This window comes from Balaenoptera ricei, chromosome 11 (assembly GCF_028023285.1).
Source record: "Balaenoptera ricei isolate mBalRic1 chromosome 11, mBalRic1.hap2, whole genome shotgun sequence".
NCBI classification, from domain to species: domain Eukaryota; kingdom Metazoa; phylum Chordata; class Mammalia; order Artiodactyla; family Balaenopteridae; genus Balaenoptera; species Balaenoptera ricei.
The window spans coordinates 61,767,192-61,786,271 of NC_082649.1; the positions used below are offsets into that span (position 1 = coordinate 61,767,192).

The 19,080-nt window shown below is 42.1% G+C and overlaps 1 protein-coding gene across 1 annotated transcript in view; it reads right to left on the minus strand.

The window, feature by feature from the left end:
• ZNF621 (zinc finger protein 621) overlaps positions 1-19,080 on the minus strand; it is a 289,130-nt gene that overhangs the window by 171,643 nt on the left and 98,407 nt on the right. The window lies entirely within an intron of this gene.

Here is a 19,080-nt window from a genome sequence, read left to right on the forward strand (position 1 = left end):
CACATGTACCCCAATGTTCACTGCAGCACTATTTACAATAGCAAGGACATGGAAACAACCTAAATGTCCATCGACAGATGGATGAATAAAGAAGATGTGGTACATATACATAATGGAATTTTACTCAGCCATAAAAAGGAACGAAATTGGGTCATTTGTAGTGAGGTGGATGGACCTACAGTCTGTCATACAGAGTGAAGTAAGTCAAAAAGAGAAAAACAATATCGTATATTAATGCATATATGTGGAATCTAGAAAAATGGTACAGATGAACCTATTTGCAGGGCAGGAACAGAAACACAGATGTAGAGGACGGATGTGTGGACACAGGGCGGAAGGGTAGGGTGGGATGAATTGGGAGATTAGGTTTAACATAAGTACACTACCATGTGTAAAACAGATAGCTAGTGGGAACCTGCTGTACTGCACAGGGAGCTCAGCTTGGTGCTCTGTGATGACCTAGATGGGTGGGATGGGGGTGGGGAGGGAGGACCAAGAGTGAGGCAATGTATGTATACATAGACTGTTTCACTTCATTGTACTGCAGAAACTAACACATTGTAAAGCAATTATACTCCAATAAAAAACAAATTAAAAATAAAAAAAGGAAGTAGCAGCACAGGTCATATGATTGCCTGCCAAGATTCTTAACTTCACTCCTGGTTAAGAACTGTACCAATGTCTTGGATGAGGGCAGAGGTGATATCCTGAGGAAAACTGTGGAGAATGTGAAGGTAAGGGGATCAGCAAGAATAAAGTGAAAGAATCAGTAGCCAAATAACTGGAAATCTGGTAAATCTAACAATAAAAAGATCAACATGGATGAAGGTGAAGACCCATGCTTGGACTGCGGAAAAGACAAAATATCAATCAGACATTTCAGGATGAGTAGCAGAAGTGGAGAACTGATCTAAGAGTAACACACAATGAAATAACTGAGGGGATTTAGTTGAAAAACATGTCCAATATGTGCAAGCTCATGAATTCAGCAACCACTATATGCCCCTACTCTATTAAGTGCTATACAACCATATATCAAAATTTTACTAAGGCCTTCCTAATATCTAATAAATATAGAAGGCCTCCTTTTCAGCAAAGTGCTCCACAACTGTACTCTTTTGGCTTGGTATAAGGTTCAAGAGAGGGGTTGATTCTTTTATAGCAAGCAGAAGATGGCAGAATCAGGAGTATGTGAGAAAGGAAGAGGATAGAGAGTGTGTTGTACAAAGTTCTTGCCACCATGTGGCAGGAGAAACACGTCTGGCAGAATCCTAAGGTGCATCTATTCCCTAAACGTGCACAAGTGTCCCAGGGTCTGAGCATCTAAAACTCCCATCACAGCAGCAAATTCTAAGCAGGATATTCATTTTCTAATGTGACCCAGTAAGTCAACGGGGCCCCAAGATACTGAATAAGCTGGATGAAAGTGAAATTCTTTCTTTCTTCATAAAGTCCTTGACTTTGTTCTCTTTTGCACTTGAAATTAGAGAATTATGACAAACCCACTCACAACAAGGAAAGTATATGGTTTTACAGCAGAGGCAAAACCTAAAGAGAAGCTCAGAACTAGATGGAAATTCAGAGATGAACTAGGGTAGCCCCTTCATTTGACCCCAAGCTATCCAAACTCAAAATGCTTAACATAGCTTAGAATTGTTGAGCTGGCTCCAGAACATTCTATAATATGTCTCCTGCCTCATCACCCTTCATCCCCCACACCCCTACCTTCCCTTCCACCATGCTTACCACATACCTTACCATTACTCACAGAGAAACCTAGAACAAGGGTCAAATTCTAATGGCTGAGGGGCCAGGCAGAGGATATACATGAGTAAAGTGAGCCAGATGGGACCTGTGGTGATCTAGGGAAGGTTCCCCCCAAACGGGAGAACAGCCAACACTTAGCCAATTCTACTACACAGGTGTGCAGTTCACCATGGCCAGATGTTCTTCAAGAGAAGCCCAAAACCTAGCTTTTTATGTGAAATCTCCTGGCTATTTTTTTTTTAATTTTTTTATACAGCAGGTTCATATTAGTCATCAATTTTATACACATCAGTGTATACATGTCAATCCCAATCGCCCAATTCAACACACCACCATCCCCACCCCCCCATGGCTTTCCCCTCTTGCTGTCCATACATTTGTTCTCTACATCTGTGTCTCAACATCTGCCCTGCAAACCGGTTCATCTGTACCATTTTTCTAGGTTCCACACACATGCGTTAATATACGATATTTCTTTTTCTCTTTCTGACTTGCTTCACACTGTATGACAGTCTCTAGATCCATCCACGTCTCAACAAATGACTCAATTTCGTTCCTTTTTATGGCTGAGTAATATTCCATTGTATATATGTACCACAACTTCTTTATCCATTCGTCTGTCGATAGGCATTTAGGTTGCTTCCATGACCTGGCTATTGTAAATAGTGCTGCAATGAACATTGGGGTGCATGTGTCTTTTTGAATTATGGTTTTCTCTGGGTATATGCCCAGTAGTGGGATTGCTGGATCCTATGGTAATTCTATTTTTAGTTTTTTAAGGAACCTCCATACTGTTCTCCATAGTGGCTGTATCAATTTACATTCCCACCAACAGTGAAAGAGGGTTCCCTTTTCTCCACACCCTCTCCAGCATTTGTTGTTTGTAGATTTTCTGATAATGCCCATTCTAACTGGTGTGAGGTGATACCTCATTGTAGCTTTGATTTGCATTTCTCTAATAATTAGTGATGTTGAGCAGTTTTTCATGTGCTTCTTGGCCATCTGTATGTCTTCTTTGGAGAAATGTCTATTTAGGTCTTCTGCCCATTTTTGGATTGGGTTGTTTGTTTCTTTAATATTGAGCTGCATGAGCTGTTTATATATTTTGGAGATTAATCCTTTGTCCGTTGATTCATTTGCAAATATTTTCTCCCATTGTGAGGGTTGTCTTTTCATCTTGTTTATGGTTTCCTGTGCTGTGCAAAAGCTTTTAAGTTTCATTAGGTCCCATTTGTTTATTTTTGTTTTTATTTCCATTACTCTAGGTGGATCAAAAAAGATCTTGCTGTGATTTATGTCAAAGAGTGTTCTTCCTATGTTTTAATCTAAGAGTTTTATAGTGTCTGGTCTTACATTTAGGTCTCTAATCCATTTTGAGTTTATTTTTGTGTATGGTGTTAGGGAGTGCTCTAATTTCATTCTTTTACATGTAGCTGTCCAGTTTTCCCAGCACCACTTATTGAAGAGACTGTCTTTTCTCCATTGTATATCCTTGCCTCCTTTGTCATAGATTAGTTGACCATAGGTGTGTGGGTTTATCTCTGGGCTTTCTATCTTGTTCCATTGATATGTGTTTCTGTTTTTGTGCCAGTCCCATATTGTCTTCATTACTGTAGCTTTGTAGTATAGTCTGAAGTCAGGGAGTCTGATTCTTTCAGCTCTGTTTTTTTCCCTCAAGACTGCTTTGGCTATTCAGGGTCTTTTGTGTCTCCATACAAATTTTAAGATTTTTTGTTCTAGTTCCGTAAAAAAACGCCACTGGTAATTTGATAAGGATTGCATTGACTCTGTAGATTGCTTTGGGTAGTATAGTCATTTTCACAATAGTGATTCTTCCAATCCAAGAACATGGTATATCTCTCCATCTGTTGGTATCATCTTTAATTTCTTTCATCAGTGTCTTATAGTTTTCTGCATACAGGTCTTTTGTCTCCTTAGGTAGGTTTATTCCTAGGTAGTTTATGCTTTTTGTTGCTATGGTAAATGGGAGTGTTTCCTTAATTTCTCTTTCAGATTGTTCATCATTAGTGTATAGGAATGCAAGAGATTTCTGTGCATTAATTTTGTATCCTGCAACTTTACCAAATTCATTGATTAGCTCTAGTAGTTTTCTGACGGCATCTTTAGGATTCTCTGTGTATAGTATCATGGCATCTGCAAACAGTGACACTTTTACTTCTTCTTCTTCAATTTGTATTCCTTTTATTTCTTTTTCTTCTCTGATTGCTGTGGCTAGGACTTCCAAAACTATGTTGAATAATAATGGTGAGAGTGGACATCCTTGTCTTGTTTCTGATCTTAGAGGAAATGCTTTCAGTTTTTCACCATTGAGAATGATGTTTGCTGTGGGTTTGTCGTCTATGGCCTTTATTATGTTGAGGTAGGTTCCCTCTATGCCCACTTTCTGGAGAGTTTTTATCATAAATGGGTGTTGAATTTTGTCAAAAGCTTTTTCTGCATCTATTGAGATGATCATATGGTTTTTCTTCTTCAATTTGTTAATATGGTGTATCACATTGATTGATTTGCATATATTGAAGAATCCTTGCATCCCTGGGATAAATCCCACTTGATCATGGTGTATGATCCTTTTAATGTGTTGTTGGATTCTGTTTGCTAGTATTTTATTGAGGATTTTTGCATCTATATTCATCAGTGATATTGCTCTGTAATTTTCTTTTTTTGTAGTATCTTTGTCTGGTTTTGGTATCAGGGTGATGGTGGCCTCGTAGAATGAGTTTGGGAGTGTTCCTTCCTCTGCAGTTTTTTGGAAGAGTTTGAGAAGGATGGGTGTTAGCTCTTCTCTAAATGTTTGATAGAATTCACCTGTGAAGCCATCTGGTCCTGGACTTTTGTTTGTTGGAAGACTTTTAATCACAGTTTCAATTTCATTACTTGTGATTGGTCTGTTCATATTTTCTGTTTCTTCCTGGTTCAGTCTTGGAAGGTTATACCTTTCTAAGAATTTGTCTATTTCTTCCAGGTTGTCCATTTTGTTGGCACAGAGTTGCTTGTAGTAGTCTCTTAGGATGCTTTGTATTTCTGCAGTGTCTGTTGTAACATCTCCTTTTTCATTTCTAATTTTATTCATTTGAGTCCTCTCCCTCTTTTTCTTGATGAGTCTGGCTAATGGTTTATCAATTTTGTTTATCTTCTCAAAGAACCAGCTTTTAGTTTTATTGATCTTTGCTATTGTTTTCTTTGTTTCTATTTCATTTATTTCTGCTCTGATCTTTATGATTTCTTTCCTTCTGCTAACTTTGGGTTTTGTTTGTTCTTCTTTCTCTAGTTCCTTTAAGTGTAAGGTTAGATTGTTTACTTGAGATATTTCTTGTTTCTTGAGGTAGGCTTGTATAGCTATATACTTCCCTCTTAGAACTGCTTTTGCTGCATCCCTTAGGTTTTGGATCATCATGTTTCCATTCTCATTTGTCTCTAGGTATTTTTTGATTTCCTCTTTGATTTCCTCAGTGATCTCTTGGTTATTTAGTAACGTACTGTTTAGCCTCCATGTGTTTGTGTTTTTACATTTTTTTCCCTGTAATTCATTTCTAATCTCATAGCATTCTGGTCAGAAAAGATGCTTGATATGATTTCAATTTTCTTAAATTTACTGAGGCTTGATTTGTGACCCAAGAGGTGATCTATCTTGGAGAATGTTCCGTGCGCACTTGAGAAGAAAGTGTAATCTTCTGTTTTGGGATGGAATGTCCTATAAATATCAATTAAATCTATCTGGTCTATTTTGTCATTTAAAGCTTCTGTTTCCTTATTTATTTTCATTTTGGATGATCTGTCTTTTGGTGTAAGTGAGGTGTTAAAGTCCCCCACTATTATTGTGTTGCTGTCGATTTCCTGTTTTATAGCTGTTAGCAGTTGCCTTATGTATTGAGGAGCTCCTATGTTGGGTGCATATATATTTATAATTGTTATATCTTCTTCTTGGATTGATCCCTTGATCATTATGTAGTGTCCTTCTTTGTCTCCTGTAATAGTCTTTGTTTTAAAGTCTATTTTGTCTTATATGAGAATTGCTACTCCAGCTTTCTTTTGACTTCCATTTGCATGGACTATCTTTTTCCATCCCCTCACTTTCAGTCTCTATGTGTCCCTAGGTCTGAAGTGGGTCTCTTGTAGACAGCATATATATGGGTCTTGTTTTTGTATCCATTCAGCAAGCTTGTGTCTTTCTTTTTTTACCCTCTCCAGCATTTATTGTTTGGAGATTTTTTGATGATGGTCATTCTGACTGGTGTGAGATGATATCTCATTGTAGTTTTTTGTTGTTGTTGTTTTTTGTTTTAAACATCTTTATTGGAGTATAATTGCCTTACAATGGTGTGTTAGTTTCTGCTTTATAACAAAGTGAATCAGTTATACATATACATATGTTCCCATATCTCTTCCCTCTTGCATCTCCCTCCCTCCCACCTTTCCTATCCCACTCCTCTAGGTGGTCACAAAGCCTGTGTCTTTTGATTGGAGCATTTAATCCATTCAGGTTTAAGGTAATTATTGATATGTATGTTCCTATGACCATTTTCTTAATTGTTTGGGGTTTGCTTTTGTAGGTCCTTTTCTTCTCTTGTGTTTCCCGCTTAGAGAAGTTCCTTTAGCATTTGTTGTAGAGCTGGTTTGGTGGTGCTGAATTCTCTTAGCTTTTGCTTGTCTCTAAAGCTTTTGATTTCTCCATTGAATCTGAATGAGATCCTTGCCGGGTAGAGTAATCTTGGTTGTAGGTTCTTCCTTTTCATTACTTTAAGTATATCATGGCACTCCCTTCTGGGCTGTAGAGTTTCTGCTGAGAAATCAGCTGTTAAGCTTATGGGAGTTCCCTTGGATGTTATTTGTCATTTTTCCCTTGCTGCTTTCAATAATTTTTCTTTGTCTTTAATTTTTGCCAATTTCATTACTATGTGTCTCGGCGTGTTTCTCCTTGGGTTTATCCTGTATGGGACTCTCTGCACTTCCTGGACTTGGGTGGCTATTTCTTTTCCCATGTTAGGGAAGTTTTCGACTATAATCTCTTCAAATATTTTCTCTGGTCCTTTCTCTCTCTCTTCTCCTTCTGGGACCCCTATAATGCGAATGTTGTTGCGTTTAATGTTGTCCCAGAGGTCTCTTAGGCTGTCTTCATTTCTTTTCATTCTTTTATCTTTATTCTGTTCCTCAGCAGTGAATTCCACCATTCTGTCTTCCAGGCCACTTATCCATTCCTCTGCCTCAGTTATTCTGCTATTGATTCCTTCCAGTGTAGTTTTCATTTCAGTTATTTTACTGTTCATCTCTGTTTGTTTTTTAATTCTTCTAGGTCTTTCTTAACCATTTCTTACATCTTCTCGATCTTTGCCTCCATTCTTTTCCAAGGTCCTGGATCATCTTCACTATCATTATTCTGAATTCTTTTTCTGGAAGGTTGCCTATCTCCACTTCATTTAGTTGTTTTTCTGGGGTTTTATCTTGTTCCTTCATCTGGTACATAGCCCTCTGCCTTTTCATCTTGTCTATCTTTCTGTGAATGTGGTTTTTGTTCCACAGGCTGCAGGATTGTAGTTCTTCTTGCTTCTGCTGTCTGCCCTCTGCTCTCCTGGCTTTTAAATGAAGAAAATTAACTTGGATTTTTTTTAAACACTGTACACCAAGCAAAGCCAGATCTGGCCCACAGTCTGCTGTATCTGTTTTTTATGATAGACCCCATGAAGGAATCGACAACCCCTAATCGTTCACCACTGGGTGGCCTGTGATGAGTCGGTGTCTCTGAGCCTTGGTCTCTTCATCTATAAAAAGGCTGTTGTAAGAACTAGGTTTATATAGATAAACTACACAGCACGGTGGCTGGCTCAGGCAATTCTCAGTAAGAGACAGCTGCTCACTTCCCTGTACTGTGGAGACACCTGCATGTGGGTATTGGGAGAATTCTCCACAGCCTTCCACCTGTTCCTTTCCCAACTGTTATGAAAAAGTGGCCACTGCTCAAGGCAGTGGAGTGGGGTGGTCTTTAATCATCTTTACACTAAATCAGGATTTTTACAAATCAAAAAATTTGGTTTTACATGTTTCCTGGCCTAAGGACAATAAGAATATACACATACATAATACAAATAAACAAGGTTTTATCCTTACGAGTAGCATTTAAACAGAAAACATCACAGTTTTGGACAATGAAGGCAGGGTGGTCACGTCAGGCCATGGCTGCAGAAGGTTACACTACAACACATGTGCTCAGATCCAATTTACCACATCCTGCTGGGTGGCCAAGGGCAGAAAGCAGTTGGAAGCTGAGAACATACTCATGTCTTCTCTGCAAAGGTGAGTGGGTCACTGCCTTCAAAAGGACTGAGCTGGGCTGCATTTAGCTGTTGACAACGTAACAGCAGGAAGTGGGGCTAGGGCTTAGGGTCAGGGCAGATGCCACTGGAACTGGGGGAGTCCTTGGAGCACCAGGCTTGTTCACAGACTCCCCGCCTGTCCCCTCCTCTCCCATGACGTGGGATGTCTCATAGCAGTGGGACGCTTGAGGTCAGATTCAGGCCTGGATTATTGGTCAGACTTTCTGTGTTTCATTCTCATTTCTATTTGGTGACGATTTCATACCTGAATCATAACAGGCAGAAAATATTCAAAGATGCATTTTCTAAAGTCCATAAGGATTCTGGTGCAAAGTCGTTACAGAGTCAAACAATTGGGGACATCTCAATTCCTGCCAGGCAAAAACATTCTCTAATTTAAAATTTAATAAGTGACACAGAGAACTGATGACCCCTGTAGGCCCACCAGCCCCAAGCACTAGGTCTTCACACAGTAAGCACTCACTCCATACCGGTTACTGAATAAAACTCTTGGCCAGAGGAAATAATGACCAATGAAGTAGAGCCAACAGTACTATGAAAACTGACTCTCCAAAAGCATGAATTTACTCTTGTATTCCATTTCTTACTCACCAAAGGTCTTTCTCCATTGGCTTACTCATTCATTCATTCATTTATTCATTCAATAAATGTTTATTGAGCACCCACTATCCTTCAAGCACACCGTTAAATCCTCAGGATAAAAAAGATGATCTTCTACATGCACCCCCAATGTTCACAGCAGCACTACTTACAATAACCAAGACATGGAAGCAACCTAAATGTCCACCAACAGATGAATGGATAAAGAAGATGTGGTGTATATATACAATGGAATATTACTCAGCCATAAAAAAGAATGAAATAATGCCATTTGCAGCAACATGGATGGACCTAGAGATTATCACACTAAGTGAAGTAAGTCAGAGAAAGACAAATATCCTATGATTATCACTTACATGTGGAATCTAAAAAAAATGATACAAATGAAATTATTTGCAAAACAGAAAGAGACTCACAGAAATAGAAAACAAACTTACGGTTACCAATGGGGATAATAGCAGCAGGGGTGGCAAGGGATAAATTAGGTGTTTGGGATTAACAGATACACACTACTATATATAAAATAGGTAAACAACAAGGACCTACTGTACAGCACAGGGAACTATATTCAATATCTTGTAATAACCTATAATGGAAAAGAATCTGAAAAAGAATATATATGTGTGTGTGTGTTGTGTGTGTGTGTAGATACACACACACACAACACACACACACGTATATGTATAACTGAATCACCCTGCTGTACACCTGAAACTAACAAAACATTGTAAATGAACTATACTTCAGTTTTTTAATGGTTTAAAAAATATTCATTGGGGGAAAAAAAGATGATCTTCAATTAAATCATTATAGCTACTCTGTGAAAATGACGTGGCCTCAGAATGTAACAGCAGCCAGATCATCCACTGTGGACACCAATCCATAAAGCCCATCTGTCTAAAGCAGCAGGTGTGCTAGAAACTGTTTTTCTCTCAATTTTCCTCTGCACTGCACTGACACAGCATAAATGTCACTTGGTTTGCCCAAATTGAAAAACAGCTTAAAAGAGGGAGGGAGCATTTATGAATTCATCATTCTTTTGGGTTATGAGTTTATTTCATGCCTGAGCTGATGACTCTCGAACCAAAAGCCTTCACTTGCAATATACCAGTACTGTCCCAGATCAGTCTGTCATTAAGAAGAGTTGATCAGAGGAGTAAATGTGACAAAAACTGGGAACTTTCAGGTATACTATAAACGTCATTTAACCACAGTTTGCATGAAGAGAGCTACAAGGCCAGGGGTAATGCCAATTAGAAGAACAAATATGGAATTCCCTGGCAGTCTAATGGTTAAGACTCTGCGCTTCCGCTGCAAGGGGCATGGGTTCGATCCCTGGTCAGAGAGCTAAGATGCCACATGCCACGCGGCGTGGTCAAGAAAAAAAAAAGAAAAGAAGAACAAATAATGCTTGCTGACTCATACAGATCATTTAACACTTTTATTTACCTTGAGTACTTTGTGTCATTCACTGTGCTAAACGTTTTACCTACATTATCTTCTATAATCTTCACAACTCTGTCATTACCTTTCACTTTATAACTGAGAAAACTAAGGTCTTTCCAGGGGGTTAAACACCTGCCCAAGGTCACAAAGTTAAGAAAAGATGAAGCTAGAAATCCAAACCCAAATGGTCTGATTCAGAGCCCCAGTTCTGAACCACACAGTTTCTGCAGCTCTGTCATAATCATAACCTCCCTTGAGTGTCACCACCAACCCACGGCAGTCAGAGAGCCTCTATTCCCATGGGGAATGACAACTCAGATCTCACAGCTCTCATAGGCACCGTGTTACAAGAGAACAGAGCACAGATAGTCCACCTCTGGCTGGCAGAGACTCGAGGAATCTGGAAAGACCATAGCTCCTACTTTGCAATGTTCTAAGATACTGCAACCAAGACTGAGCTCTGGTCACATGCTCTCTGTTCAACTGAATGCTTTGACTAGTGGCAGCAGCCTCTAGAGAAATGAAATACCAAGCACTAGTCTGAATGTGCCCTGGACCCTCCTGAAACCAGATTCAAAGGGCAGGCGCAGATATCCATGAAAACTGTATCAATAAATACATTTACCTCTTGACCAAATAATCCTACTTTTAGAAATGTGTCCTGATATTCCTGCACTCATGGAAAGATTATTCTTTGCTGCACTGTCTGCAACAACAAGAGTGGAAACAACTCAAGCATCCTTCAAGAAGGTACAGGTTAAATTAATTATGGTAAAGCCCTTTAATGGAATACTGCATAACTGTGAAAAAAAATGAAGAAGCCGTGTACTGCTATGTACTGATATGGAAAGGTGTCTAAGATTTATTGCTAAACAAAGAATATAAAATGAGGCACATCTGTGTATATATGCTTACACTTACCTATTAAATATATTTATTTATGTAAACATAGATAAAATTTACATTTATATAAACTCTAGAAGAATACACAAGAAGCTAATAAAAATGGTGACCCACTGGTGTGTTAGGGGAGGCACAGAATATAGGATAGATAGGGCAAGGTTGACAGTGACCACTATATATCTTTTCATAACATTTTGCTTTTTGAACCATGCGACTGGATTACTTATTCAAAAAGGATAATCATCTTGAACTCAGCTAAAGATTATCTGGATGATTTTGGAGATTCAGCTGCAGAGTCTGATCATGAACAAGTGTGTGCCAGAATATATGTACACAGATTTGGGGACCATCTTCTCTGCCCTGCCACTCCACTGGCTCAGACTGGGAGTATTCTGTATTATTCAGAGTAGACCAAGCTGCTGTGATAAAGAGATCTACACATGTAATATTCTGACGGGTAAAGGTTTGTCTTGCTCAGGTACCCAGAAGGGTACTCGAGTCTGCAGGTTGCTCCCCTCCTCATGGTCATTCAGACAGTAGGAACTTTTCCACCTGCCTCATTCCCTCAGGCCTTGGTATCACATATATCCAACTGGCAGAAGGGGAACAAGTGTGGAGAGGGCACACATGGTCCACTAGCAAAAAACATCACTTCTCATATTCTATTGGTGAGAACAAGTCACATGACTACACTCAAGTACAAGGCAAGTTAGGAAATACTCTTTACCTGGGCAACCTCTTTCCAACTCAACATCTCCTATGGAAGGGGGGGAGTGGACAGTTACCCATCTCCAGTGCCATCTCTTTCTCCATCACTGAAGGAATTCTGGGAGGGTTACTAGGTGTCATTCACCCAACAAACCTTTCCCAGGAACCCCTGTGTCAGTCCTGCCAGTATAAAGGAGACTTTGATGTGGTTTGTGGTTTGTAGAGATGAAGAAGCTTATCTCCAGTTGGAATGATGAAGAGAGCCACAGGAACTAGTTAGAGACCCCACTTACCCTGAGCCTCCATGTATTGCAGGATAGAAATCAGTCACTGTCTTTCCCATCCCCCATCTCTGACTCTCTCACCAATGTTTCCTTGCTCCCCTCTGACTTTTTCTGTTTAGTTTATCATCTACTTTATGGCAAGAGGACCCTTCAGAGACCTATTTTGTGTATTCTTCTTGATCCACCTGACTCCGGTTCCAGCCCTCATTTCCACTGGAGTGGCTTCTTTGTTCCCCAGGAGATCCCCCTCCTAGCCCTGTCTGCCCAGTGCCTTCACATATGCCTACAATTGTGTGCACACACACACATGCACTGAGGCTGTGAGGCAGCTATTACTGTGCCCGGCCCCAAGGAAGCATAAGCAAGATGGCACAGGGGACAACCTTACCCACAGCCTGTAGGAAGGAAGAGAGAACACACTGACAGGTATCTGAGGGGCAACAATTAGGGATGGATTTTTAGCTGAAATACCTCTGCCAAGAACCTAAAGTGACATAGATGTGATCTAGTCCATGGAATTCACCAGGTGGAAGCAACAGATGCAGATTGCAAAGGCTGCTGCATTAAAGCAGAGCAAACAAAAGTAAAATTTAACCAGACCATGCAACTCTAGGAATTACTCACTTTTTCACCACCAAGGGCCCACTTAATTATTTCTATACATCACATGGGCTCATGTTTGCAAAGACTCTTCCTCCCAGAGAAACTACATTTATTAGAGAGTGATGTCTTCATTTCCCCTGTGTCTTATTAAGCAAAGACATATGCAACTACCAAGCGGGGTTTGTGATCACTCATTTGTTCATTCAACAAACATTTACTGAACCTTTACCACATGCCAGGCACTAGGAATACAGTAGAGAATATAGCAGACAAGGTCCCTGCCTTCCGATTCTTACTGCGGGGCAGACGTTCATCAAATGATCATAAACAAGTAAGTACAAGTTAGAAAGGAGAATAAAGGAGGCCAGGAGAGAGCATGAGGTGAGCTCTGCATGAGGTACAGCTTCAGGGAAGGCATCTCTGCCTAAGGGACACCCAAGCTGGGACCAGATTCTCAAGAGGTGTGACTGCCCTAAACTCAGTAATTTCCTCTAAAAGAGATGAAAACACAACTTTAAAAGGAAGCTCATACTGTCTACATGTCTGCTCTGTGACAGATAGAGGGCTGGGCAATTTCTTGGCACTGTTTCATCTCCTCCTCTGCCCAGTGCATCCATGGTGGGTGACCTGCTCCCTTATTTTTACAGATTAAGAACCAAGGCTCCGAAAGGTTTAGTAGCCTGACTGCATCTCCTGGGTAGTAAGAGGCAGATCAGAGAGTCCAACCTGGATCCAAAGCTCTAAGGAGGCAGTAAGGAGGGATGCTTGAGGGGACTCCACTCCAGTACTGGAAGGCAAGACATGAAGAGGCACCCACATCTGCTGTGAAGGAAGGGTGGATCCACCCAGGTGACACTCAGGTGCTTAAACCCCTAGAGGGGGCATGTCAAGAAACCATAACCACACAGGCCCCTTGGACCGCCACATCTCCTTCCCAGGCTGTGCAAACGGGTCGCCCATGAGAGCAGCCCTGCCGCTAACAGAGAGTTGTCCTTTTGTACAGATTTCTATAAATGAACTCTGTAATTTGACAGAATTTGACCTCTCATGCTGAGTCCTTTGCAGCGTCCCATCATCATTCCTGGCAGGACTCCCAACCTCCCATAAAAAGGAACGTGTGACCTATTTTAAAATTCCTCCAGGGAAAGAGTCAGCATGTTGCCTTGGCAACCGATGCGGGCGATTCTAGGATTCCTGCTTGGTTCTTCCTTCGGTCTAACCTACTTCCGCCCTGATGTAATTCAAAGCCATCCTGTGCTGGACTCCCAGGGGTGGAGGAGTGGACAGGATGATTCCCCATGGCCACACCCTCCCACCTCTCCCCTGCTCTGTGAGAGTTCTGGGGGACAGAGAAAGGGAAGGAGTGTGAAATGGAGGGGAACTGGAGGACCATAGGAGGACCCTCTCACCCAGAAATGGAGGCTGTCAGAGTTTTGCTGACCCTGTCCCTCTGCCTTCCCGTCTACGGACCACTCTCACCCCCTGACCCAACAGCTTTAAGAAACTTGCCTCTCCACCAGCCGCTCTACCCTTTGTGAACTCCTGCAACCCTGACTGTCTATGTCTCCCTGCAGGGTTTACCCTGTGAGCCTGTGCCTTTAGCTTCACCTACACATGCATCCATCACCCTTTCTCAAAACCAAAGTTCCTGGAGTCAAGAGCCCATGTCCGGCGTTTCTCTTCAGCCACCACATCCCAGCACTGTAATATACATTTCTACTGACTTCAGAGAGAGTTCCAAGACTTCTTTCCCCTGCTCTGGGTTGTTGAGCACACGCCCAATTCCCCTTCACCCACTGTCGCTGTGGAGGAGAAATACCTGCACCAATAGGTATCAAGACCTTAATGGGACCCCCACAAGGCAAAGTCCTCTGTCCTGGTTCTATTTGGAAGGTGGGAAGCAGATCTTTGGTGGAAAGAGTAAGGGACTGGCACAATTACTTTCCAGGACTATTTTGGCTGCCAATGACAAAAGCCCAATTCAAACTGGCTAAAGCAAAAACAAAGGAGGAGAGAAGAAATTTATGGACTCACTTCACTGAAAAGGCCGGATCCAATGGCTCCAACAATGTGGTCTCCATCTCTTAACTTCATCCTCTATTTTGGCGGCATTCTCAGTGGGTCTTCCCCATGTGGTAACAACGATGACCACCAGCAGAACCAGGTATCTACCCTCCCAGGCTTGTGACTCCAGCAGAAAGAAAATACCACCTTGCCCAGAGTTTCAACCAAGTCCCAGGACTGATGCTTCCAGGGTCATGTGCCAGCCCTGAACCATGCCCCCAGGCCAGGCCTGAGTCTTGTGTCTGCTCCCTGCAGCTGGGTGGAGTCACCCTCACAAACCTTGTGGCCTTGAGTAGGGGAGCATTGGTATCCCAAAGCCAAATCAAAGTGCTGTTAGCAGAAGAAGGGTACATGGAGGCTGGGCTGACAAGAATAACAGATGTCCACTGCCATCTGCATATTCTTTTCTCTTCTTTTGTCATGTTCAGAATAGTAAGACATGGAGTTGAAGTATCTACCCCTTAAGTAACATCTTTAGTTCTGAAGGACTGGGCAGAGCCAGAGAAGAACAGAGTTGAGGAAAAAAAAAAAGTGAGTCACCTAAAATTGGCACTGACACTAATTTTACAGAGAGAGGAGTGAATGGAGGTATTTGTTCATTTTCTCATTGAAATCCCCAGCTGTTCCACCTTGAGGCCTTTCTCACTGGCTGTTCATTGCCAGCCAGACTTCGCAGACATCAGAACATTTTTCTTAATTATATGTCTGTATTTTAAAAAAATAGTGGTGCTTATCACTCTGCCTGCACATGGGAACCTGGATGAGCCCGCTGACACAAAGCAGTTTCTAAGCAACTTGTGGAGCTGGTGCCTAATGCAACAGCTGCAAGATTTGGAGGAAAAATAAAATAAAGCCCATGGAAACTCAAAGTGGAACCAATTGTGATTGGTTCATCAAGGCTGCACAGGGTCCTATGGGAGGTTAATTCCATCTCAGGCTGATGGGAAGGGGCTTGTTTCCAGAGACCCGGGACCTCTCTGGTGTGGGATACTTGATAAGTGGTTTCTGGAAGATTCCAATAAGCACTCTGTCCCAGGGACACCTGCCGCTGATAACGTGTGATAACAGAAATGCTGATGTTCAGAACTATGAGAGGCTCCAAGCATTGCCAGCAACTCCAGGGAAGATGGCGAGGTGAGGAGCAGGGGCAGGCCGAGGTTTCATTGTGCCTCCACTGCCCTTATCCCAGTGTGGCCTTAGTGCCCCAGAGAGGGGATAGGCATCCTGACCGAGGGGAGTAAAGATTCCCATCTATAGGACTGGCCTTACAGTGTACAGAGAGAGTGGATAATTACAAGCAAACTGGTGTCTCAAAAAAGTGCATGGGCTTTCACACCAATGAGATTAACATTTGCAGCTGGCTACAGGACTCACCATCTGTATGACTCCAGAAGAGTCATTTAACTCCTCTTTGACTAAGTTTTCTTGTTTTTCTAGTGGGAATACTAAGAGGATCGTCATGAGGATTAAACAAAGTAATGACAGCAAAGCTCCCTGTTCCTTGTAGGTGCTTAGCAGATACCTACTTGTTCCCTTTGGGACCTTCCAGGTACAGACCCCCTCCCTATGTCCTCCGCCTCTTGTCTGTAGAAAAACTTTAGCCTCCCAGGCCTTCCCTGAGTTCCAAAGAGTGAATTTAATCAGAAGTGAGAACATGCAGAAAGAAAGGAAAACAGTCAAGCAAGACAAAATAATAATAGTTTAGGCATTAAACAAAGTCAAGGACCTTTAGTTCCTCTTCAAGGACTATAGGTAATATTCTGAGCCATGTCCTTTGAGCTGTTTTGCTGATACTGAAATCCCCATCAGGTGGAAGAAGTTAACTGTATGCTGACCACAAGCACATAGACCCCAGACCGGTTGGAACCAGAGGTTGATGATGTTGACTCCTGATTACCTCACCACTAACCAATCAGGAGAACATCCACGATCTGATCACACACACTGCAATCCCCCTCCCTCACCCTGTCTTTAAAAACCTTTCCCTGAAAGCCTGCAGAGAGTTTGGGTCTTTGGAACACTAGCTACCTGGACTCCTTGCTTGGTGCCCTGCAATAAACACTGCACTTTCCTTCACCACAACCCGGTGTCAGTAGATTGGCTTTACTGCATGCAGGCAAGAGAACCCAGCTTTGGTTTGGTAACAGTAGATGCTTAGCAAATACCTATTTGTTCCCTTTCCCTCAAAGCCTTCTCTTACCTGCTCCTGATGTTTTCCTTTCCATCAATTAAATTCGTGTATCCATTCTACAGTAGCACTTGAGGGCCTGTAGCACACCAGGCACCTGGGGCTGTGCATACAGAAGCCACATGGGCCTACCTGGCCCTGGAAGTGCTCACAGCAGCTGGAGCAGCCCAGAGACCAGACAAGGTGGGCAGACAATCACAAGTTGACGAGGTGAGTGCCAGACAGTCCAGTGCAGCAGGGAGCACTGCCGGGCGGGTGGGCAAGGGGTGAATGGGGGTCACAGATGCATCCGGTTTGAAACCTGCAGGGCTAGGGGACAGCTGTGAGCCACCAGCCTAGAGAGCTGGATCACCCAGGACCTTGTGAGCCTTGCTAAAGGGTTGGTGCTTCATCTTAAGTATAGGAAAGTGAATGGATCAGATTTTCATTTTAGAAAGGTCACTCTGGCTGTTGGGAGGAAAACAGGTTGGAGGAATGGGGTGGGTTAGATTGGACACAAGGCTACAGGAGAAATGGCTGGAGCAAAAGATTTCAGTGCCCTGCTCACACCCCTCACCCCAGCCCCCTGGAGCACCCACTGGCCTGTCTCTCTGCTGCCAACGCTGGCATCTCTTTGTCAGAGGGCCTTGCCTTGCCCCTGTTTTGCCGCTACTTTGCAAACTCCACAGCAGGTCAAAAGTGATGACTGGTTGGAGTTAGGGTATAAACACCTCAGCTTTCTCACCCTTTGGGTGGGATAGCTCTGAGACATGGATCTACTGTGGCTTCCCAAGCCTCTCCCATGGGGTTAAGAGCCAGTTGCCCGAAGCAGTAGCTAGAGTGCCATGCACTCTGCATTGGCTTCCTCCCCTTCTTTGACTCACTTTCCCTTCTGCCCATTTCACTTTCCAAATGAATAGCTTATACAGGAATCCTTGTCTCAGAGTCAGCTGCTGGAGAAACCCAAACCAAGGTTACCAACAGCAAAACCTTTCCTAGAAGTGGTTTTGATGTTGGGGAAGAGAGAAAAGGCACTGGAGTTCACAGGAGAACAGGCTCAGGGGATAAAGTTTGCCTGTGCCTCTCGTTTCACTCCATTCTGCTACAGCAACATGAAGGACCAAGTGGGAATTGAGAGACTACATCTCAGACACCATACATGTCACCATTTAGCTCTACATGGAATCCCAGAGCCCTGGGATTGTGGGGAGGATCTTTGGATCTTCCTTAAGCATCCTTTGGCATTCTCCTCCAGCTGATGTAGCAGAAGAATACTTAATGCCTACACTACCAACACCCAAGACCCTGCTGTGGAACCATTTGCAGAGGCAGAAACCAAGTTCTGGAAGGAATTCAGCATCACAAAAAAAAAAAAAGAAAAGAAAAGAAAACCCAAAGCTCCAAGCTCCAGCATTTGGCAATCATTCATTTGCTAATAAGAAATTCAGTAAATATTTATTAAGCACTTCTTGTGCGCCAGGCCTCATGGTAGGTCCTATGGATGTGACCTTGAACAAAGATAGAGTTTCCTTTGTTCTCCTCATGACCAGATGTATTGGCAATGGTTACTTTCCTGGCTGAGCTCTCTGAGTTATGTGCTCAGTTGAGGGCAGATTCCCTCTACCTCTCAACATGAACCACATCTATTTCAACAACTCAAAGTAATGGAAAAAGACCAACAACCCAATAGCATATAAAAATGGGCAAATGACAAAGACAGTTCACCAAAAGAAAACCAACAACTCAAACATATGGAAAGATTCACAGTGTGCTCCTAATAGAGGAGTTATCAGCTCATGAAAGATCAAAACACTGATTATCATATTGTGTTGGAGAGGGTGTAGAAAAATAGGCACTTTCATATACTGCTGACAGAAGCATAAATTGTAAAATCTCTATAAAGGAAATTTGGAAACCTCCCTCAATAATACAAATGCATAATGCTATTTCATTTCAATTCTGGTCATTTTTCTTTAACGTAAACTCACATTTTTGTGAGCAATGGCATATATGTAAGGATGGGGTCATTGCAGCATTTAGCTTGGAAACAAGCTAAATGGTAACCAACTTGGAGGTGGTTAAATTAATTATATGTCCATCAACATAATAGTACACAGTTGGGGGAAAAAAGAAGCTGTTTATGTACTATAAGGAAAGTTCTCCATTAGTGTTAATTTTTGTTTAAGTA